Raw genomic sequence first — 23940 nt, 5'->3', positions numbered from 1 at the left:
ACAACTTATTTGCTCTAATACGGACTTGGACCCTCCGTGGACCACATTTCTAAAAGACAGGTAGTCTCCTCAGACCACTGCTGCTTTGCTGCATCCAGATTAATTTGAAAATGTTTCTGTCTCCCAGTCTTGCTACTACCATTGGTCTTAATAACTCCGCCCCCTCTGCTTACGTAAGCGGTTCTTTCCTCTGGACCAGCAAAGGTTCCAAAGTGCTACTTTGGAACCGGTTTATCTGGCCCCGGGCCAGTTCTTTGTCAGTGGAAACAGAAAGCTCGGTTCCAGAACCAGCCCTGGAACCGGTTTGGTGGAAAAGGGGTATGACTGTTTGTTTGTTTTATTTAGGATGCCCATTAGCATTAGCAACAGCGTTAGCTATTCTTCCTGGGGTCCGACATACACACAACACACAAATTAACACTTAATACATAACAGACATACATTATACATGACAAAACAAAACAATAATAGACAACTTCCTTAGTCACAAACACAGAGGATAACTAAATCAACATCATTCTCAGACATAAATACATAGAAATGAAATCAAATAAAACACCTTCCTAACAAATACCTGCCTGAAATGACCTTATCTTAAAATTCTTGACCACTTTTCACCTTTATTGTGATAGGGTTAACACTACCTGTAATTCTATTCAAACTTCATTCTGTTCCTTTCCAAATGTCAACTCATAATTCATTACATTTTAAAAGATACTGTTTCAACTGAATCTTAAACCAGTCTTTGCTACCTACATGAGAAATATGAACTGGTATAAAGTTCCAGCCAACCATGGCTCTGTAAAAGAAAGTTCTCTGTATCATAGCTGTTCTCACCCACGGTAGTATGAACCTCCTTTCTGATGTCATTCTTGTACTATAACCATGGTGAGCAAAATGATAGTTACAGTTGTTTCGGAGATCGTGTCACCAGTATATTCCTCAGAAAATCTAACAAAGTATAAGTAGACCTTTGTCTTATAGATAACCAGTCTAGATTATTATGCATGCTGGACACATTAGTAGCCTACATTAATATGATTCCTGAGGAAAACAACGGTCTTTCCAGGCACAACTATTTCTCAGACTGCGGCATTCTGGGTAGCCGTGTCCCCAGTCTTTCTGTAGTTGCGTGTGTAGGAACAACATTTGTGCCCAACTCAAGCGGTCGGGCAGAGATGGGCTTGTTCACCCCTCCTGCACAGCGATACACTCGGTTGCACGACTGAACCGACCAGTGCACTTCTCTCAGCTGTGGCAGGTGCACGGCAAAGTTTCGCATTGGGCTGACTACGTCCAACTCCCTGCATGTGCTCACGTACGCACCGAGAAACAGCACTGGAGACACGGTTTCGGTGCACGAGTCAGGGGGAGCGGGCAGCAGATGTTTCGGAGTTGGCTGCAGCCCAGAAAGCTCAACTTCTTCTTTTTGGTACATTTGGTGTTTTTGATGACAGTAACCCGAACCCCCGTCACTCATGCTCAAAAAACTGTTTTCCTCTTTGATGATTTGGTAGGATTTTTCTTCTTCTACTATTTATGATTCAACACTGCAACGTTTTTCATTCTGAAAAAAATACATGGCAAACCCCGGTAACAACATAAAAATGAAGATACGGTTCACCAGTAGGCCGAGGTGGCCTTGATATTCTGGGTTTCATTTCATTTCATGCAAATAAGTAATTTACAACCAATGCCTGATTTCAGAATTGGAGGAAACTATAACCGGAATAAAGTCTGTCAGTCCAGGAAAAAAAAAAGAGGAAGAGGAGGAGGAGGAGAGACTCATTTACAGTTGAAAATATGTGTAACATTTCCTGAAAAGCTTATTTATTTATTTCAGTGCGCTGGAACAGGACATGTGATCTCAGTATTTTCCACAAGGCAATTTGACGGTGAGATCAAAACAAAACAAAACAGAAAATAAAGCACGATAGCTCGAGAGGGGGGATTCGAGTAGGTTTCCATTTCAGCTGTTAAAATAGGAGGAGACCTTTTTTTTTCTCATTAAAAAAACAAAACGGATGTTTCTTAAATGTGAAGCCAGTGGGAACTCGGTGAACCTGAACCAGCAGCCTGCTGGTCCAGGTCGGCCTCATGGTGTGAAAAGGGCCTCAGAGCTCTCCGAATCCTCTTCCCAGGCCGCCGCCATCATCTGGGAAAAGCAGCAGGTTTCCTTGTTGCTGTTGTTGGGAGAAGTGAGGTTTTTCAGCGTGACCGGTGTGTGATGATTCGTGTGAAATTCTGCTCGACTGTTTCACTGTAAAAACTCAGCAGCATATTTATCTAGCAGGCATTCGTACATCTGATCCCGGGTGGGGCCCGTAGCTGGACCTGATGACGGACTCCTGCCGTTCAGGGAGGTGATGCGCTTCCCAGAACAGTGCCCTCCTCGACCCGGCCGAAGAAAGATTATTCATTCAGCATTTGGACGTGACCTACAAATGAAGAAATGTTAGCATTCGTAGGAAATTCCACACGTTGTTCGTGAGACTATCAGTCGTGGAATGTTCACCTCGACCTGAGGAGAGTTGTTGTGTCTCAGGAGATAACCGGTGATGTCACAAGGGTTATGTCAGTCTTGGAGGTCTTTTCGGATTGCAGTGTGTGATATTCAGGATCCAGTGGTCTTAAACTTGACTCACACGGGGATCAGTCACAACAGTGAAACAGACAGCTTCTACAGTTGTTCTCTCTTCCTCAACATCAGCAATTTGGATACATGCAGATTCGTAGATTTGTTCGCAGTCAAAATGCCCAGTTCCCTAATAGGCCTGAGGACACACCTCTGGATGCCTTTCTCACTCGATTCCCGGTGATGAAAGATTTTGTATACATACAGTCAAATTCAAACCTTACCTTCTACATCTCTGGATCCTGAGAAGGCTCTTTGGAAGGAGGACTTGGGGGAGATGATTTCTGGCAAGCTGTGGGAGGATATTCTTAAACGGGTGCATACTAGGGCTGTTCGATTTTGCCCAAAAATAAAATCTCGATTTTTTTTCTCTCAAAATCCGATTTTCGATTACGATTACGATTATTTTGTGAATTGACAAAAGGCAAAGAAATTATTTCAAATATGCTGTTTTTTTATTGAACATTTGCCCCATTGGGCTTTAAGTGCAAACTTTGCTCTTATTAAACCAAAAATGAATGAATAAAGTGCAAAACTCCGTAAAATAAGTTGAAAAAAAGTTTTAAAAAATATAAGAAAATATAAAATTTTATCTCTGAACAAAATAAGCAAATCAGCACTTGCAAACATACAGTAAGTTATATTTCCAATTAAATAAAACAAGACATTTTCCAATTAAACTAAACTGGGTCTTTGCATGCTAAATAATAATCAACCCATGAAGGAGGTAGAGGTGTGTAATGTCAGTCATTACATTTGCTATTCACATTTGCAAGTTTTTTGCAAGGAACACGAGCCGGTCTACCGCATCTGGCTTGAGGGATGCCCGGTGGCATGTTACAACGCCCCCTCCTACACTAAAGAGCCTCTCCGATGGGGCACTTGTCGCAGGTATTGAGAGGTATTTGCACCAATCATTTATATGGTATCAATCATTAATATGTGTGCAGACAAGGTAAAAAAAAAAAAAAAAAAAAGTGAAAAATCGATTTTACGATTTTCACGTTTTAACATCGTTCTAATTACATAATCGCGATTACGATTTAAAATCGATTAATCGAACAGCCCTAGTGCATACTTCTTCTGTCTGCGCCCGACATGGGTTGATCCAATGTAAAGTTGTTCACCACACTCATTGGACCAAAGTTAGACTTTGTAAGGTTTATGATAGTGTTGATCCCTTTTGTGAAAAATGTCATCAAACACCAGCCAATCATGTGCATATCTTTTGGTCATGTACATCCCTGTATAACTATTGGACTGCAATTTTTAATACTTTGACAGAGGTAACTGGGACAGTTATTGAGTCTAATCCCATTACTGCTGTGTTTGGCATCTCTCAACTGCCTTTGCTTAAACTTCAAGCAGATTTGATAGCTTTTGTGACATTATTGGCTAGACGTCTTATTCTTATGAGGTAGAAATCACCAACATCGCCATCACATACAGTACATTGTGGATAAAAGAGATTTTCAACAATTTGAGGCTTGAAAAAATCCAATACACAATGAGAGGCTCTTCCAGAAAAAAGGAATTGAAATGTGGGGACCTTTCTTTGCCTATGCAGAGAAAGTCACCTTCCCAGTGACACATGAATAAGATTCCACTTTATTTTTATTTACCTTTTGTCATTTATTTATTTCTATTTTGACTTGAAAAGTGAGGTTATTGCCACTGTAATATGCGAAATATAGCCAAGCCGACTGTCTGTTTGTTTGATTTTTGGCTCTTATGTTACTGTCATTTATATGCACTTTGTCATTGTAAATTTGTGTATTAAAAAACAATAAACAAAGTTTATATATATATTAAAAAAAACCTTTTCTGCTGGGCCCCTGTGTTGGTTCACTAGTAGCTTTAGTAAAGAGAGACTGTTGAGCACGGCAGTTTATGAGTTTTTGTCTGAGAAAGTCAACTGGCTTGTCTTTGTCTCCAAGAAAAAGCTCCAAGCTTCTTCGGCCTCAAATTGTCAGAATCTAGCACTTTAAGGCACTTTAATAATAATAATAATAATAATAATAATAATAATAATAATAATAATAATAATAATAATAATAATAATAATACATTTTATTTATAATGCACTTTACATTACTGAAAATCTCAAAGTGCTAGAGTTTGATAATTAAAAGGAAACAGAAATAATATAAAAGCAAGATCAAAGATAAACAGATAAAAAGTCAAGACATGGCAGAAAAGAGAATAAAACAATTAAAAACATTAACTAGGGGAAAAAAAGAAAAGAAAAAGCCTGTATGCCAGTATGATATGTGTCGTCATATTTTTCTTGTCTTTGCCTTGGAAGGAAATAGCTTTGGAAGCAGATCTGGTGATGCTTCCTCCTCTGCTTTGCGTTTACGTGGGATGTGTCCATCTGGGCCCTGGATAGCTCAGTGGGTTGAGAGGCTATAGTCCTTGTGTGGGCAGCACAGGTTCGAGTTCCGGCCTGTTGCTCTATCCTGCAATGCTCTACCCATTTCTACCTACTTTCTCAATAAAAGCCACTAGTGCCACAAAAACCTTTTTAAAAAAAGTTTGTCCATCTCATGCTAGAAGTGTCATTTAACCTACTGTATTTTCATTCCTTCTTTCATCCGTCCCGAGCCCCCACTGGGGTCAGGGTTAGGAGTCCTGCAGTGCCTGACACCACTGACTACATTTACATGCAGTAAAAATTCGGGTTACGGTCAATATTCCGGTTACTGAAACATTTGGAATAATCTGTTTACATGCGTGAGCAAACAGGGTTATCCCTGTATACATGTTAATTTATCATTTGGGATATCTCCATCAAACCAGTGACGCACGGAGAACGTCATGATGCAATTCCCGTTATTTCCGCTTGTTCTTCCTGTATCCAAATCCAAAACAACAACAATACCAGCAGCACGGCGGATAATGAACAGCCCAGTAGAAGTCAATTTGTTTCTTGGCCCTGTAGTTCGCCTTTTTCAGCGTCTTCCAGCGGTGCTTGATCTGGTCTGTGTTCGTACAAATTCTGCTTCGCATAAGTTTTCGCTCACCTTTTTGTAAATCTCGCTATCCCGGTACTTTCTACCGTCTACAAATGCCAAAATGTTCATATCTTTCATTACATTTATGAAGTGATTAGTCTCCTCCCGGTCTTGCGTTTCTCCGTGTGTATAAGAACTTCCTGGACTCAAAAGACCAAGTTTCCTTGCGAAAAGAACATGCGCAGAAAACAAATTCCTTTTGATGGGAATATCCCGTTAGGCGTAAACATGACCAAATATTCAGGTTTTAAGAGGAGTAACCCAGGGGTCATTTTCGGGTTTTTAAAAACCGGAATATGAGTAAATTCCGGTTATTCATATTGGTGTTTACATGGCCGTGTGCAACCAGGTTATTGCTAATATTCCGGTTAGAAAAGGGTTATTGACTGCATGTAAACGTAGTCACTGTGTGGACAATGCATCCTCTGGATCACATGATCATTGTTACCCAGGTCACCCGTGGGGCTGATTATGTTAACTTACCCTGATGTTGAATGATATTTCTCATATACAGTAGGATTTGGATTAAAGTCCCTTATTTGATATGTTGGACCTGTTTTGTAGTACAAACCCGTCTTCTAAACTTCTCCCAAACCCAAATTAGCAATGAATAAAAACCCAACCTGCACAAAAGTGTTGAAATGCTACTAACTTGACACAATTATTGTGTCGCCTACAAGCATGTCCTTGACGTGGAACTTTGTCACTGTGTCTACACACCTACACACAGCCATTTGTGAAGTTAAACAAGCCACAGAGCAAGAGCAGCCAAAAGATTTGGGACAACTCTCTTTATCCATGGTTTACACCAGAATCCCCTGCAGCACATGAGCAATGAAGCTAAAGATAAAGGTAACATAGCTCAACCTGAAGCCTCTGCTATCTTTTCTTTGTTATGTTAGTTAGGGTTGATTATTTTGAAAATTGGAAGTGGCAGGTCAAAGCTCCAAGAAAAATTTTACATACTGTAGGAATCTGGCAAGAAAACTGCACTTGATGCAGTGTTGAAAGTATTAAGCAGCGGTGCACGTTGTCTTCCTCTCCTGTGAGTGGTTTCAAGGTTGGTCTTTGAAATCTAGAGCTCACCATCAAAGAAATACGTTTGTCACAAGTTCAGTTATATTTATTCTTTCCAATATTAATCAAAATTCTTGTTTGATATTTCTTGCAGAGAGATGACACATTAATGTCCCAAAGTGGATCTTTAACCAGGATCATTTCCATGTGAGGTGAGTGGGATCTTCTGATAATGGTAATGTGTTATTTATTTAGTTGCTACAGCTATGAAATATGGCAAAAGCATTCATTACTGTACATAAGGACATATGAAACATATTTGTTTTTAGTTTAATGTTCCATTTATTTAGTGTTTTACATGGTAGCCACATTATATTAATCTATAAACTCATAATTTTAACTTGGGACTTTAGTAATAGTTCACATGTTACAGGCAAGGAGCATGTGCAGTGTGTTGGTGTGCTTAAAGGCAGGTTAGGTGATTTCTGGTGACCCATAAACGTGCATTTTGAAACCTGAAGCAAAACCCACTGTAATGGTTTTGGTGGCCCACTCCCTGCTGTTTATTCACAGAACCAGTTCTGTGTTTGAAGGCTGTTTTTAAAAGTCTTTATACAGGAAGTTAGTGGATGGTCATTTTTCATTGAATGTAATAAAACAATGGTTTGGGCTAAAAAAATTGCTTACCCTACCTTTAAGTAAAAGAGAGTGAAGCACCAACAGTTTAAAAACAAGGTTTTTTGTCGGGCTACTCAGCAGAGGTGCATTCTGTTGGGACAAATAACTCCCATTGGTGTGGACTTTGGACTTTTTAGCTCTGCACATTTTTGACATGCTTAAATAGTGATAACACACCGAACATGATGGGCAAAGAACCCCCGCAAAAAGCCTTTTTTTGCTTTGGAAAATTTGGGATTATGGGATTAATCCATAATTAATTGCTGATTTTATAGGTAAGTTCATTTGTTTATTAAAAAACAACATTTACATATATGAGAAAACATATACAAATGTTTTTTTTTACATCTCTACAGCATCTTTAGAGTTCCCCACCATGCTTTGAAAATGAATATGCAGCGTAGAATCAGCAGTTTGCGATTGTGAATTTACGCCCGTGAAATCAAAGTTGCAGCTTTATGAAACGGTAATCAGAAGGAGATTAATTGGAATTAACAGAGCTTCAGATTCAAGAAGGGATCAGGGGTGGGTGGCAAGACTGGCAGACCTCAAACGAGTTTACAGAGCTTCAAAAATGGCTCCCGGAAACTGCAATGAGCTGCTGATCAAATGGGGACATCCTGACATGACAACATGGAAAGTGAAGGGAGAAAGATGTGTGTGTTTAAATGCGAGAGACAGTTAGCACAACAAATTAGGTGTGCTTGTTCAGCCCCGTTTGGACCAACACTCGGAGCTGCAGTCGTCTGTAAAATTCTCACCGCCTTTCTTCGAGCTTTTATAAAAGCTTTCTGTGGAGCTACTAATGCTCTTTTTTAAGCCACCAGCCTTTTTGTTTCCCTTTAAACTCAATAACAACAAAAAACAATGAAATGCAAAACATCAATTTCTTCATGGCGTGTGAGCAGTGTGAGGGACTTGAATGTGCTGACCAGTGTTTAGGCTGTGTAGCTTCCCTTGTACATCTGGGACCAGTTGCTTGGGTTTCAGGAGACTTTTCGCCCCGTTCTCGTCTGACGTCGGACTCGAGCTGCTCAACCGTGCCGAGTCTTCTTTGTTGTAGTTTTCTTATCACAGTGAGTCATGTCTTTAGCTGATGAAGCTTTCTCACACAAAGCTCTGCTTTTGTAATATATGCTGTGTACAGTTTGCCTTTGTCTTGCTGAAAGGTGCAAAGCTTTATGTTTCCTTTCCAGATGTTCAGATGTGCTTATTCCATAGGCGCTAATGTCATCCCAATTATCCAGCCGCCCTTTTGTCAAGAGAAAGTGTTGTGTTGTGCTTACTTTCAGTAAAGGATTTGACATTTTAAGAGTTTTGGCCCAGAGAAGACAGCTGTGTTTCTGAATGATGTTCACATACAGTATGGGTCCTTCTTTGCCTGATCTGAAATTCTTTGTTTATTCTGAAATTCTGAGTGTGTAAAATGGAATATTTTTTGTGGTTTGGTTCTGGCTGGTTTCAACAATTTAAGGGTTGAATTCCATCACATCTCAGATCATTTTTGTTTAGATTTAGTTGTGTTTTAACTGTAAGGATTGTATTTTATTGTTTTAAGCGTGCAATGTTGGACCTGCAGTGAGGACTAATGGGGATCCGTAATAAATAAATAAATAAATAAATAAATCTGAGGATGGCGCACAGTGATTTCTAAAAGATCCCCTGCTATCACAGGCATCCTAGAGGGATTTTCAGCTCGTCTCCAGGGTCTCAGAATGTTCTGATAATATGATGTACTGCTGATGATGAAATGCAGGAACGTTTCACAGTTAGAAGCAACAGTGTTCTCAGACTGGTGAACCTCTGGGCACCGTTACTTCAGAGACTCTGCCCTTTTTTATTACCAGTCATGTCAATGGCTGACCTGCTGACGGTTGATCACTTGCAAGATGTTCCTCCAGATGTTCTAACTTCTGACACTTGTTGCTGCCATCAAATTCAAATGAGTCAATATATCTCATGAAATTATGAAAGTTTAACTTTCAATGCACGTTTTTTTTTCTGCATTTTTATTGTGATTCATTATAAAGCACTTTAAAAACAACAACAGCTGACCAAAGTGCTGGACAAGCGAAAGGAAAACAAAAACTAAACAGGACAACGTAGAGCATAAAACACATGAATAAACTAAAACAATCATGGTGAGTTAAAAGCTAGTGAATAAAAATGAGTTTTAAGATGAGATTTAAAACCAGCCATCGAAGGAACCTGACGTATGTGCAGCGGCAGCTCGGTCCACAGTTTGGGGCCCGGTACTGCAAAGGCCCGGTCCCCCCTGCTCTTTAGCCTGGAGTTGGTCAGCTGACCTAAGACCTCGAGAAGGTCTATGGACATTTAAAAGACCTGAGATGGAAGAAGGTGCAAGATCATGTAAAGATCTACAATCTACAAAAAGAATTTTAAGGCAAGGCAAGGCAAGTTTATTTGTATAGCACAATTCCACACAATGTAATTCAAAGTGCTTTACATCAACATTAATAGCAGCAAAACACAACTAATCAGTAAATATCAAATAAAATGAAATAAAATGATAAGAAAAGAGGTAAAATGGTAAAAAACTGTTAAAAAGTAAGGGCAGTAGAGTACAGCAGGTACATCTCATTCTTACAATGGCAAGAATTACGTTTCTATACGGTCAAAACGTACAAAGACCGGGTCAAATACAGTATTACAAAAGTAATCTGTAACAATTCGTATGGTGAATTAAACCAATTTTGAAAATTAAAAATTGATCCTATAATGGACGGGGAGCCAATGAAGAGCTGCAAGCTACAGGTGTCACATGGTCCAGCCTTCGGGTTCGTTGTTATATGATATGAAAATCACAAATTCTTGAAATAAGATTTTATTTACACTTTTTAAAGCACTCTAACTCTTTTGGATTGGGGTTCTACTGATCAATATCTGCGTGAGAAAGACTCAAAATGAAAGAAAACACTGAATGAAAGTGGTTTAGTGCCTAGAAAGGCTGTGAGAGAGCAGAGGAGAGGGTTTTTCTAGACATCGCCTAATAGGAGGGAGGAGTGTGTGTTGTGGGAGGAGACGGGGAGGTGTGTGTGTGTGTGTGTGTGAGTGTGTGTGTGTGTGTGTGTGTGGTGTGTCTGCGTGATCGGGGGGAGGGGAAAGAGAGCGAGAGGATTTGTGGCATGTAGTTACTCAGCTGTCATTAAGTGCAGATGACACACACATACACACACACACACACGCACACATGCACACAGGCGTAATCTCACAGCAGAGAGAGAGGGAACACAAAACGTGTACATGACTGTGACGTGTGTGTGTGTGTGTGTGTCTGTGCGTGTGTGTGTTTGTGTGTGTGTGTGGTGTGAAAACCAGTGCGACCGCCTGGCCAACCTGCTCCCCGGCCGGCATGAAGCGTTCGGCCGGCTCTGGCTCGGTTATGGACTGGTTTCCTCCCCGAGGAGGTAAGTGACTATCAGCATCTGCTCTCTCTGCTCGCCTCTCTCCACCTCCGGGCTGACAGGACATTTAAAGGGACGGCTAGGCAGCTTTTGACACCGTTTTTGACAAGTTTTACCGGTGAATAATGTCTGTTCTGATAGAAATACAGGATATATGTATATATAAATATACACAAGACTAAAGTAAACACGCCTTTCAGTGCTGCTCCGAGGTGAACCTGTCTTGTTGACGTACCTGTCGGTCAAACAGTTTTAAATGGAGATACTTGAGCCGCTGTTCTGTTTTGGTTCATCACTCCCTGAACTGAAGGAGATTGTGGGTTTATTCGGGTGAGATAACTCCTCTTATTTTAGAAACGGGCTGTTAACGCAAAAAATAACTATTCTAACAAACTGGTCGTTATTACGATGAAATAGATGAGACTGTCTTATTCAGACTTGGACTTTGAGCTGACATGTATTATTATTGTGGTTCTCACACTGTGTGTGTGTGTGTGTGTGTGTGTGTGTGTGTGTGTGTGTGTGTGTGTGTGTGTGTGTGTGTGTGTGTGTGTGTGTTGCGAGGGGGAGTGGTCATGAATGACTGGTTGCACACAGAGTGCACAGTCAGCAGGCCTGAAGCTGCTCTGTCACCTGAGGTCCAACAAGCTAAATGTTTACTTAGATTGTTCTGCTTGAAAAACAACCGCCGCTGAAAGCCGTGCGGGGAGGCAGCAGGTTCGGGGGATATCTCACAACCACAAAGTACATTTAAAGACTTTCATAACAATTCATTCAAAGCAAGAGTCGGAGCACTTCTTCAGAAAGTTTTTATCGTACGCTCAACGATAACTTATTTAGTGACAAACATCTTTTCTCTCGACCCGCCAGAAGCCGGAGGCTTGAGTTTCCCAAAGTCACTCAGCTGTGACTGTATGTTAATTCTCACGCCGGCCGCTCGCTGCCACTGCGTTTCAGTCAATCAGTGAGCGGTCGGTGGACTCTGACCCCCCCGAGCCAGCAGGACAATGCAAAACCTCTGCAGGAATTTACGTGAGCCCAAGCGGCGGCAGCGCTCCTGCCGGTTCCTGCTCAATGTGCCGCGTCCAGATGCATTTGCAGAAATATCGTCGGCGTGTTGTGAAAGAACAGTAGAAACTTGAGCTGAGGCGATGTAGAAACCCCGCTGGAGAGTTGTCGTCAACATTGAGTCACTGTTGTAGTGTGCGATGCCTCTTTCTGCACAGCAAACAAGTATCTCTGGCAGCGGACCAAAGCTCCGCTCCTTCTCTCCGCCTCGTCAGGCTTCGCTCTGATTTCCTGAGTGTGCCCTGTCATGCGTGAATGTCAGATCATTTTGCATGTCGAAGGGGTCTGAGCGGGATCACGGCTGCTCAGCTGTATTTTATGTCCTTCATTAAAGTGTACGTCTTGTGCAGCTGGTTTTCCACTTCGTCTTGTCATCCTGCTACGTTTTGTGCATGTGACTGTGAAAATAATTGGTGGTTTTTGCAGAGTGTGTTCATCGAAGGGGATTTGGTGTGTGTGTGTGTGTGTGTGTGTGTGTGCGTGTTTTGTGTAGCCACTCACACAGAAGAGCATTGGATTTGTGTGTGTCTTAATGTCCATGCGCATCAGTGTCTGTGTGAGCTCACAACCGAGTTAGCATCCGGGCAGGCGTGTTCACTCTTATTGATTCCGGTCTATAATCAATGGGGCTCTCATATTACATGAAGCTGAACATGGAGAGTAATGGCAGTAGCCTGTAAACAAACCACCTCTTCTCTTTATTTTTATGTCGGGTCATTCTTTAGATTTTACTGCCTGCACTGACGTGAAACTGTTGAACGTCTTAGCTGATGTGCAATTTACAAGAAAATTAAATAGACTTCACTCTTCCAATTGATTATGGTTAAATTCTCTAAATGTTGACTCTAAAGATTGGAAAGTAACTAAAATGGGTGGTGACACTAAACTATTCAAATAGCAATTACTGGTATTTGCTCAGACCCAGAAAGGTGCAGTGGGGTCTGAAAGAGGAGCATCGGTGGACATGAGTCAGTTTGTACAGCTTGGGTTTTATGGGGACCCACTTCTCAGCACACAGGCAAGCATTTGCTTTCCATTCCAGCACGTCCGTGTTAGAAGTCTTTGGAAACTCTGACCGTTCAATTAAACAAAAGAAGGGCCAGGGCCACCATGTGGCAGAAGCGGGGCCACTGCTTTGTTCTCCTAATGAGCAGTTGCACAAAACCAGTTGACTCGCCTGACCTTGACACGATTCTTTGTGTTCACCTGTGACAGCGGCCCTCGGGACAGACTTATAGTGTGCCCACATTTGCATGCGTTACTTTGTGAGAGCAAGGGTTTTGCATGAAATTTGGAAAGAAACAAGACTGTCAAAGCTGTGATGGCAATCGTTATGTGCAGCAGCAACTCCACTGCTTAAGGGTATGACAACATTCAAAGCATGGCAGTAGTGTCTTTCTGGTTTTTGGTGGTTTTGCATTTGATAAAGTTGAGAGAAACAGCAAAATCGGGGGGGAAAAAAGTCAAATTTGACAAAATCAATCTGAGGTAGCAACAATATAATGTGTGCAAGTTTTCCCTTAATCTGGTGACACCGAAACATGTCAGTGGGCACGTCTCAACGACCCCCCTGCTGCTTTTCTGTATCGGTTTATTCCAGCAGTCTGATTAGTCAGATGTCTGATTTGCTTAAGTCACTTCAAAAGTCCAATGCAACCAGCAGCAGTGGACAACTACGACCTTAGAATATTACAATCAGTCTCTGCTTTTATTCATAATGTATGAATAGGCTTTATATATATATGTGTGTGTGTGTGTGTGTGTGTGTGTGTGTGTGTGTGTGTGTGTGTGTGTGTGTATATATATATATATATATATATTACAGACCATTAGTTGTACCGGTTATAAGGCCTATGATAAAACACGCATAAAGCTAAACAAAACAGTCTGAGAAGTTGAACTTTATTCAACTCGTTCACAATAACTCAGAATATCTTTCACTTGTAACTAAAACATAAAAATACACAAATCCATAAAGAAAAAGTGGAGGAGGTAAGTGTCGTACTACGTTCTGTACACCTGAAGTTAGTGTGAGGTTGGAACAACATTGTATTCGAACATTTGATTATAATTGATTATGATATAGATTCGAAAATGGGGTTTATGCTAAAAACCTAACGTTGGCTTGACGTCTAATTACTGTAAGGTAACGTTGGCTAGATGTTGGATGATGGTTGCTTGCCAGCGCTACATAATTAGTTATCTAAAGTTGTCTGATGGTGCAACACATATCCAACCAAGGACTGACTTTAATGTGTCATCTGTGGTAGCGATGAAGCTGCTCTGCTTGATTGAATGTCTGACAGTCAATCAAGCAGATCGGCTTAGTCGCTACCAAAATAAAACAATACAATGTTGACTCTAGTTACAAAAAGAAAAAAGATACAGCTTACCTTTTATAATGAGGATGTTTTACTTTTATTTAGGCGGTCTCATGCATCTTGTCTCAAGTTAAAACTCTTTTTGTAAAAGACAAAATTATGTCTTTACAAACTATCTCCAGGGGAGTATTGGGACTAAAATTCAGAGATAGATTTGGCTCCTATAAGTTTTTAAATGTTTAATTTGTGCATGTTTGTGTGTGCTGTAGTATAAAAACTAAAAATACAAACAATTCCGTACTTGAGAGCCCAAAATGTATGTAAACATGTGATTATTATGTCATAGTTTTTGGGTGATAGGATGAAGCGTATTCACCCAAGGTTTTCACACCCATTTGATCCCTTAGCTCGATGAGCTTAATCAGCGAAATCTGGTCATCAATTAAAGGTATTACTACTGATCAAATGGGGGCTGCATATCACAACCCCAAGCGTAAGACACAACAAATTGCACAGTAAGTATTTGACATTTGACATGGCTCTGCGTTTCAATGAATTCTCACAGCTTCCCTGCCTCGTTCCCTTTGTCACTGGGATCCCGGTCCATTCGGTGCTCTGCCATTGGCCGTAGTTTAAATGAGGAGTCTACAGACTGCTCCAAATACTTGGGGTGCTAAGATATCAGTAGATTACAGTGGCCGACAAGGGCCAAACGCACTGCAACGGCCTAATGCGTCTCAGTTAAGGAAAACGGCTTCAATTACAGAAACGATTCAAATTCACAAACTCAAAACGAGGTACAAAAAGAGGAACGTGGTGCAAATGAAAAAACGTGCTGTAAAAAACAAAGACAAATGCAGCATCATCAAACGCGCTGCAAATAGAGAAACGATGCAAAGCACTAAACGATATAAAACAAGAAAGAAACCATCTTCAAAAGAAAAACGCTTCATAACCGGTTACCAAAGCTACAGGGGGCGCTCTCGGCCGAGACCGAACAGCTGACTGAACCACAGTGTTTACATCCATGGTTTAAACATACAGCGGGAACGGTAATGTGATTTTTATCTGACTATATTTATATACGATGTTTATATCACTAATATATTTTACACCAGACGATACAAGGCTGCACATAATATTAATAAGATAAGATCATGATTAGAGATTGACATAAAGCACCTGTTAACATTACATATAGTACATTAAAAAGCCCTCTTATCACTTCCATAACATACAGCGCTGCACATTACATGTTATGCTTGTTAATGACAGAAAGAAAAAAAGGACAAGGTTTATGTTATGGAAGACTGTGACAAGAGGGCTTCTTAATGTACTATTAAAACGGGTGCTTTATATCAATATGTGCATTATGTGCAGCCTTGTATCGTCTGGTGTAAAATATATTAGTGATATAAACATCGTATATGAATATAGTCAGATAAAAATCTAATTACCGTATGTTTAAACCATGGATGTAAACACTGTGGTTCAGTCAGCTGTTCAGTCTCGGCCGAGAGCGCCCCCTGTAGCTTTGGTAACCGGTTATGAAGCGTTTTTTTTCTTTTGAAGATGGTTTCTTGTTTTATATCGTTTTGTGCTTTGCATCGTTTCTCTATTTGCAGCGTGTTTGATGATGCTGCATTTGTCTTTGTTTTTTGCAGCACGTTTTTTCATTTGCACCACGTTCCTCTTTTTGTACCTTGTTTTGAGTTTGTGAATTTGAATCGTTTCTGTAATTGAAGCCGTTTTCCTTAACTGAGACGCATTAGGCCGTTGCAGTGCGTTTGGCCCTTGTCGGCCACCGTAGTAGATGGTTGTTTGAACTGTTCACACATAACGACTGAGTGCCAATTACTCCCCGAACTGCCCCAGTCTGTGAGCTCAGCCTCAGCGGTCATATCTGGGCAGCGCTCTCAGTACGACTTCTTTATCCTTTTTCTTTATTTGAAATGTTCCAAAGTTCATCAAACCTTGCAATGATCTACATTGCCTCCAGTGGGACAAAGTGTAATTACAAGACTGTTCCCACTTATCAACATAGTATTGTTAGTGGCTTTCTTCAACACAGCAGATCAACAAATTTTAGTTTTTTTATATGCTTACATTCATTCATTGATATTTAAATATTTCAAGGTGTAAATATTACATACAGTATACCAGTTTTAAGTAGTTATTTTACACATCTTGACTCAAGTGTGTCGCATTTTCTTTGGGCTTGAATAATGGTAAAAAGGAGACATGTTAGTGGTTGTTGCTGGTAGATATGTTAGCTTTATGGTTATGTGATCCTCGGATATATATGTGTGTGTACATACATATATATATATATATATGTATATATATATATATATATATATATATATATATATACATATATATATATATATACTGTATATATATACATATGTGTATTTATATATATGCATGTGTGTATATATATATATATATATATGTATGTGTGTTTATATATGTATATATATATGTAATATATACAGACATACACACAAACACACACACATATATATATATATATATATATATATATATATATATATATATATATATATATATATATATATATACATATATATATATATATACATATATATATATATATATATGTGTGTTTGTGTGTATATATGTATATATGTATGTATATATATTCCAAGTTTCTTTGTCAGAGGAATTTGGCCTGTATTTGCTGACTCAGCCATCCGGATGTCAACAGAAAGCAGCTGCCAAAGTCTCACTCACCGCTGTTCCTCAAAAGGCAGTATCCACCCACAGTACATAAAGACACTGGATGATGTGGTCACGCCAGCACATCAAGACACACACACACACACACACACACACACACACACACACACACACACACACACACACACACACACACACACACACACACACACACACACACACACACACACACACACACACACACACACACACACACACCAGTGTGCATATGCTGGAGACGCCAGCCAGTGTGGGAGAAGCCTGTGTTCTTAATCCAGTCTCATCAAGGTATTACGTGTACTTTACTGTATACCTGCGTGTGATGGAAGGGTTTGTTGGCTTTTACACTTGAGTCTTAACAAGCCGCGACACAGCCGGGAGGAGGGTCCCTCCTCCTCGTCACCATCGTCGAACCCACTGCCGGCCAGGTTCTGAAGTCCTCATGGTTGTTATTTGGGGCCTTGTTTCTCAAGTCTGTGATTCCCCTTTATGATTAGCATGAAACCTCAGTTAATGACTAGTTCAAGAAAATGTTAATTCTGCGCTGTGATTGTTTCAGTCAGATGTGGAAAAAGGGGGGTGGTGGGGTTGTTTTATATTAGTAGTAGAACAGCAATGTACTAAAGTGAAAGACCTCTCTATGTAGGGGAGAAACAACAACAAAGGTATTATAAACGGATCACTGTTGGTACAAACTCTGGTTTGGTATTTTATAATTGGTATACCAAAGTCATTTTAGATGATTCGATTCAATTCAGTTTAATGAAAATACTTTGTAAATCCCAGGGGAAAATGACAGTTTGGTGGTTCTAAAGTCATGGTAGATGGTTCTAGCTGAGGAAGGATCTCCTGCAGGGATCTGAAGACACTGCTGGACCACTGTATTGTGAAGTGGATGCCTTCTCTATTGTCCAGTAAGTTTTTCATTTTTTGAAGCATCCTTCATTACACAATCAGCTCTACTGGCTCCAGAATATCCCCCCTAAAACACAGCCAACCTTCTTGTTTAAACCTACAGCCTCCATGACAGACTAACAGGAGATATGCAACAGGTTGCTGTGAACTAGATGCTGAATGCTCCAGACCAAAAGACCAAAATGACCCCAGCAACAAGCTTAAAAGCTGGTCTCTGCGATGATATGGGGTTGAATCAACGCCCTTGGCAGAGGTCATCTACATACAATTAATACAGAAACGTACGCTGAAATTTCAGACCAACATATGTGGCTTTCAAAGCAACATCTCATACAGATTTATCCATGCATTTCTCATTAAGACAATAAAACCAATATGAAGATGTTAAAAAAAACCTCTTTACCTGGCTTGACCTCTTGACCTTGGGATGATACTCCCATGTTTAATTGTTTAATTGTTTAATTAGGATCCCCATTAGCTACAGCATGACTGCAGCTATTCTTCCTGGGGTCCGCCAATTATTCAAAATAATACAGTACTAAACATAACATAATAAAAGCAAACCAAATACATTTCCACTAGATAAAGAGAATATCAAATTAAAAATACTCTGCAAAAAAAGCAGAGACATTCCACAAAATGAATACAGCGAAATGAGAACATAACACAAGACAAAACGAAAACACTGCACAGTTAAGAGTTAATTTGAGATCGTCAAAAAGTGTGAAAAGCAGTCCACCATTTCATTTCATTTGTAGTCTAGAACTTCACAACTGATCTAATACAGAAAAAAAGAAAGAAAAAAATACATTCAACAACAGTCATAACCAACTATGTTTCAATTTCCAGCAGGTCAGACAATCAGTCTCAGCAAGCTGCTTGTTTAAGTGATCTCTATTTTAATGTCTCCATGTGTCACGGAGGGAATAATACGACACAATAACATCTGAAACATCTTCAGAATGGGAACAACCAGGATTGCTGAAGACTTGGTAGTACATCTCACGTTATGTGACATCTTTTATAAGCAAATGACGACGATCTCCACATGAGTGCTAAATTAAAAGCGGACACCTAAATGATGAGCCTGGATAAAACAGCCGCTGGCTGTATTGTGCCTAAACTTTTGTACTCAATTAATCTGGTGCCGATAAAAGCTCTGACACCTACACAGCTAAGGTGTTATTAAGCTAAAAGGTTTTTACACAATCCCAGCACCCACACCCTTAAAAAAAAAACAAAAAAAAAAACTCCACATCATCTTCAATTCTGCGCTAGTGGCGTTACCAGCTGCAGTGCTGCATGGTCCATTTTTCTGTGTCACATGCTCCAAACCTCAATTAGTCAGCAAGCAGGGGCCTGAGGATAACTCACTGCTTAAATAACAGCCCATAGCGTGTCTTACTTCCATGACAACCACCACTGCACGAGGGTAGGGCTCTCATGCATTTGGTGATTGCAACATCTTCCCAGCCACTTTTTGCCGAGCTGTCGAGTCAGGATCCGTCCCCGATGAGGAAACTAAACCGAACTTGCTGCGCTTTTATGACTGAAGCTAAAATCATCCGCTGCTCGCCACCGTTTGTATCTGTTTCTCCCCACCTGACCTCCACCTGGGCGTAATCTGACACCTACCTGCTCTTTGTCCTCTGTAACAGACCACGAAGTAGAAACAGCAGGGATGTTCTTTGAATGCTCAACAGACCAGAAAGCCAGTTTGCACAGAAATAAGTAACACGTCTGAGCCCATGTGGGTGATGGATATTGGCCACAGTTAAGGGCAATACTGACGACTCTTTAACATTTGTAGGGTTTTTCAATTATTTATTTTATCAGGAGTGTGTCTTCTCCTTTTATGTCAGCATAAAGCTCATTTAAAAGGTAAATGATGAAATCACACCTGTGAAAGCCGGTCTCTGTGGCGCTTGTGTTCAAAACAAAGAAACCGAGAAGCTGCGGTTTCCATTGGAGACGTAGTCCACTTAAGCAGGCAGTGATCAATCCTTAGCTTTAATTTCTTAATGGCTGCATTGACCCTCTGGCCCTGTCCCTGCTCTCCAGCTCAAATTGTTTTTAAATGGCTTCAGTTTGCAAAGCTCTCAGCTCCTCTGATTGCATTAGTATTGGGCAGAACCTGGTAAAGGCTTTAGTTGCAGCCTGCATTAGTGTTAATTCATTGTGCACATGTTTGCGCGCCATGTATGCCTTTTGTGTGCATGTGTGTGTGTGCCTTGGACATCGATTTATCTAAGTGATACAGGTTATGAGTGGGATTTTGTGTGTGTATGTCTGTCCCTCTTTGAGACCGATTGAAACTTCCAGGGAGACTTGCATCAACGCCTAACGTGGACAAGTAGGACTTTGGCCACGTCAGTCGGACCTTGAACCGGACAACAACAACGAGTCGTTGAATGATGATGCTACTGCCATCAAAATGTTGCTACTTAAATTAGTTTAACTGTCAGATAAAATCAAACTGAAGCATGTTATTCAAGGAATTCATGAGTAGGAAAGTTGAATCCTTTCGGCCACCAAAATTGTAATTGTAATTGTAATGTATTTATTTCAAGACATTAATCTTGTACAAGAGAATATGCATTGTGCCAGGTTGTAGCAGCTTCCTATTTTCCACCTGTAGTCCCTGGGCAGGTTAATGGAATAGTACAAAAAAAATAGTATAGAAAAAGAAAAAATAAGTAAAAGAGCAGAACAAAGCAAAGAGACAATAGATAAAATAGATAAATAGAAACATGGAAGCAGATTCAACAGAGCATGGGATCTGTCAGATGTTGGCACCTAAGATTTAAAGCTAGGCTGCCCCCCCAAAACACACACACACACACACACACACACACACACACACACACACACACACACACACACACACACACACACACACACACACACAACACACTTCATAAATGTACACACACTTGTCTTGACAGTAACCAACGCCCGGCAAGATGTGAGAAGATGTGGGGACTTGTACATGAAATAATGTCGGTTGGCAGAGTATTCCATTGAGTCATTTCAATACAGGAGAATGATGATTTCCCAAATGCAGTTTTGTGTTGGGGTCCACGACACTCACCCCTTGTAGCAGATCGTGTTGTTCGTGTTGACTTCTCAGAGCAGAGAGCGACACATTTTGTGACACAAGGGGGGAGCTGCAGCATTAATTTGATTTGATTTGTTTGAAGATTTTATTTTGAACATGTATGTTAAAAAAAAATACAAGTAAAAAAAACAGAATACAAATATATATGTGTGTGTGTGTGTGTGTACAGACCTCACAGATCCACCAACATGCTCGAAACGGAGTAGGAATGAAGTAGCCACTTATCGAGTCCTACCCCTGAATCTTACATACATTCTTACACATAACACTCACTTAATTGTATATATGTCAATAAGTGCCACATTTGTTTATTTACTGTTTGATATTCTTTAAATCTAAAGAGCAAAATAACCGGAGTCAAATTCCTTGTTGAACAATGTTCGAACCTGGCCAATAAAGACGATTCTGATTCTGATAACAAGACGAGTTTCAATAAGCTTACTTATAAAACACCCATACCTACTTTAATAACTGTTCAATACAGTGATATAATAATCAATTATATGTATATGAATATAGTCAAAATCAAAACAAATCAAAGAAAACAAAAGAAAACAAATCCAATGCCCAGCATTTAGTTGTGCTACTATGTATGTATGTGACAATAGAAGTAATTATAATGCATAGTATTACATTATCATTACTATACTATAATACTACAATATAATAGAGAACAATAGACAGCAATGGTATAACAATATACTTGAATAATTATATAAGAGTAGATATGCTATATATACTGGTTCATATATTTACCTCCAATTATATACATAAAAATTACTATAAATCTATATATCGACATATCTACATATAACTATAAATCAATATTAATAGAGATATAGATACACAAATACTGTACGTATAATACAACTCAATATATCCATATACATACCTACATATAACATATCTATATCCATAATATACATCTATATCTACATATATTAATACATGTACATATCTACATGTTTATTCGCATCTGTATTTTGAATAGAATGTTTCTTTGTATCTTTTTTTAAATTGTGATATGTTTTGACTTTGTTTTAGCTCCATGCTCATTATGGATAGTATGGATAATAAACATGAGCTCGTTGTCTGCAAATAAAGACATTTTAAATTGATATAAAACATGCATCTATAGCAATTTAGTGATTCTCATGACATGCTGTACATCTATGGAGGCATTTTTGCCCTCTCTTTTTTGTCATTGCATTATCAGCCATGTCTCCTCTCCCCTCCTCTCGTGTAATTAGGCCATATTTCCCTCTGCCCTCGAGCCCAATAATTCAGAGCAACAAACGCCCCGCCTCCCATTTTCTTCCTGCTGTCACCCTCTCCATCCCCCCATGTATTATATTACAGCATTTCCACTTGTCAATTTAAAGACCATGTGACGCGTGTCCCATAAACGTCAATAAACTGACAGTTCACCCAACTGTTAATTTCCTTATTGTGTTTCCCCTCAAAGCTTCTTTTACTTTTGTCTTCCTCCGTCCTCTCTAGCCCTTATCTCTTTCTTAACATGTTACTTTGTATATAATCTCCTCCCTCTCTCCCCCCCTGCCTTCCAGTTGTTTTCCCTTTCACTTATCCTTCTCTCCTGCCTTCATCTGCTCAGTATCAGTCCCACTGACTGGCCGTTATGTAACAGTCAGGTGATGTGGCGATCTGTTGAGGTTCCTTAAAGGGCTACTGTCCCAATCAAACCTTTTTTTTTTTTTGCTTCATTCATGTGTCATTTGGTAGACATCTGAAGAATAATCTTTAACAAAAGCAGCATCTTTAAAATGTTTCTTTAAACATGTCTGAAAGCAAAAAAGAGTGTTGCCACTAGTGTTTTGTAGCTTGGTACAGTAAAAGGAATATTGTAAATACCTCTGAGAAGTAGATGGATGTTGCATCCTTGTTGCACCCAACTGCAGATTAGACCGGTGATAGAACGGGTAGAGGGAAATGAGAAGGTCACCGCCGCTTTGGCCTGATAGAAACTCGGCTTTTGCTTTGCCTGGACCTCTGGGCCAAAGGGTGTCAGACATGCAAGGGTGCACCATGCGCAAGCACGACTGAACTCTAAAGGCAAGGCAAGTTTATTTGTATAGCACAATTCACCACAAGGTAATTCAAAGTGCTTTACATCAACATTAAAACAGCAAGACACAATTAAACAGTAAATAACAAATAAAATGAAATAAAATGATAAGAAAAGAGGTAAAATAATAAAAAGCACAAGTTGTTAAAAAGTAAGGGCAGTAGAGTACAGCAGGTACATCTCATTCTTACAATGGCAAGAATTGCGTTTCTATACAGTCAAAACGTACAAAGACCGGGTCAAATACAGTATTGTAAAAGTAATCTGGAACAATTCGTACGGTGAATTAAACCAATTTGACAATTCTATGCCACAATGCCTGTTTCTGGTTTTATTTCACACAACTGACGAGAATTACGTTTCTATACGGTCAAAATGTACAAAGACCAGGTCAAATACTAAAATCAGGGTTGTTGTGAGTCTTCCGTTTCACGCTTAAACGAGGCATGATTTCTGATTCCTGGCACTGAAAAGACATGGACGAGGACATGTACACATGTGCCTGACATGTACATAAGCTGTATAACAATTCAAAATAGGCCAAAAAGAAGTGCTATGCGGATGTCTCCGCTGGCAACCATGCTCAGTTGGTGCAGTGTGAGTTTGGGCCAGCGGATCGGTTACTCATACATGGCCACGGCACGATACGACATAACTAGTGTGAGTGCGCCCTAATTTCCTGTTGTCAGTGTCTCCGTTAGCAGCAGCTCATCCTTGGTCGTAACAGTCTCTGGTTTTGGCAACGGTACAGCCTCTGCAGTCTTCTCATTAGTCTGACTTTTGTGCCTTTTACTGCACCATATGGTAGAAGTATAGCATATGAGGTGACCATATGGTGCATCTTCCTCTGCCAATGAGAGCTCGATTCCTACCTACCGCTACTTTTATTGTTTTGATTTTTGCAGGACACTTTCAGCTTCA

At 39.9% G+C, this 23940-nt stretch overlaps 1 protein-coding gene across 7 annotated transcripts in view; it reads left to right on the top strand.

Annotated features, from left to right (window-relative positions):
- LOC133452556 (nuclear receptor coactivator 2-like) overlaps nt 1–23940 on the top strand; it is a 91980-nt gene that overhangs the window by 15429 nt on the left and 52611 nt on the right. For 3 of the 7 annotated variants that reach the window (XM_061731953.1, XM_061731954.1, XM_061731947.1), the window contains exon 1: nt 10526–10772. The gene's annotated coding sequence lies outside the window, so the exon portion shown is untranslated. Of the gene's footprint in view, nt 1–6820; nt 6879–10525; nt 10773–23940 lie in introns of those variants that run through there. The other 4 variants (XM_061731948.1, XM_061731949.1, XM_061731951.1 and 1 more) reach the window with 2 other exon arrangements.

Source organism: Cololabis saira, chromosome 10 (assembly GCF_033807715.1).
Source record: "Cololabis saira isolate AMF1-May2022 chromosome 10, fColSai1.1, whole genome shotgun sequence".
NCBI classification, from domain to species: domain Eukaryota; kingdom Metazoa; phylum Chordata; class Actinopteri; order Beloniformes; family Belonidae; genus Cololabis; species Cololabis saira.
Note: the sequence above shows the minus strand (reverse complement) of the source record. Positions and strands in the feature narration are given on the sequence as shown.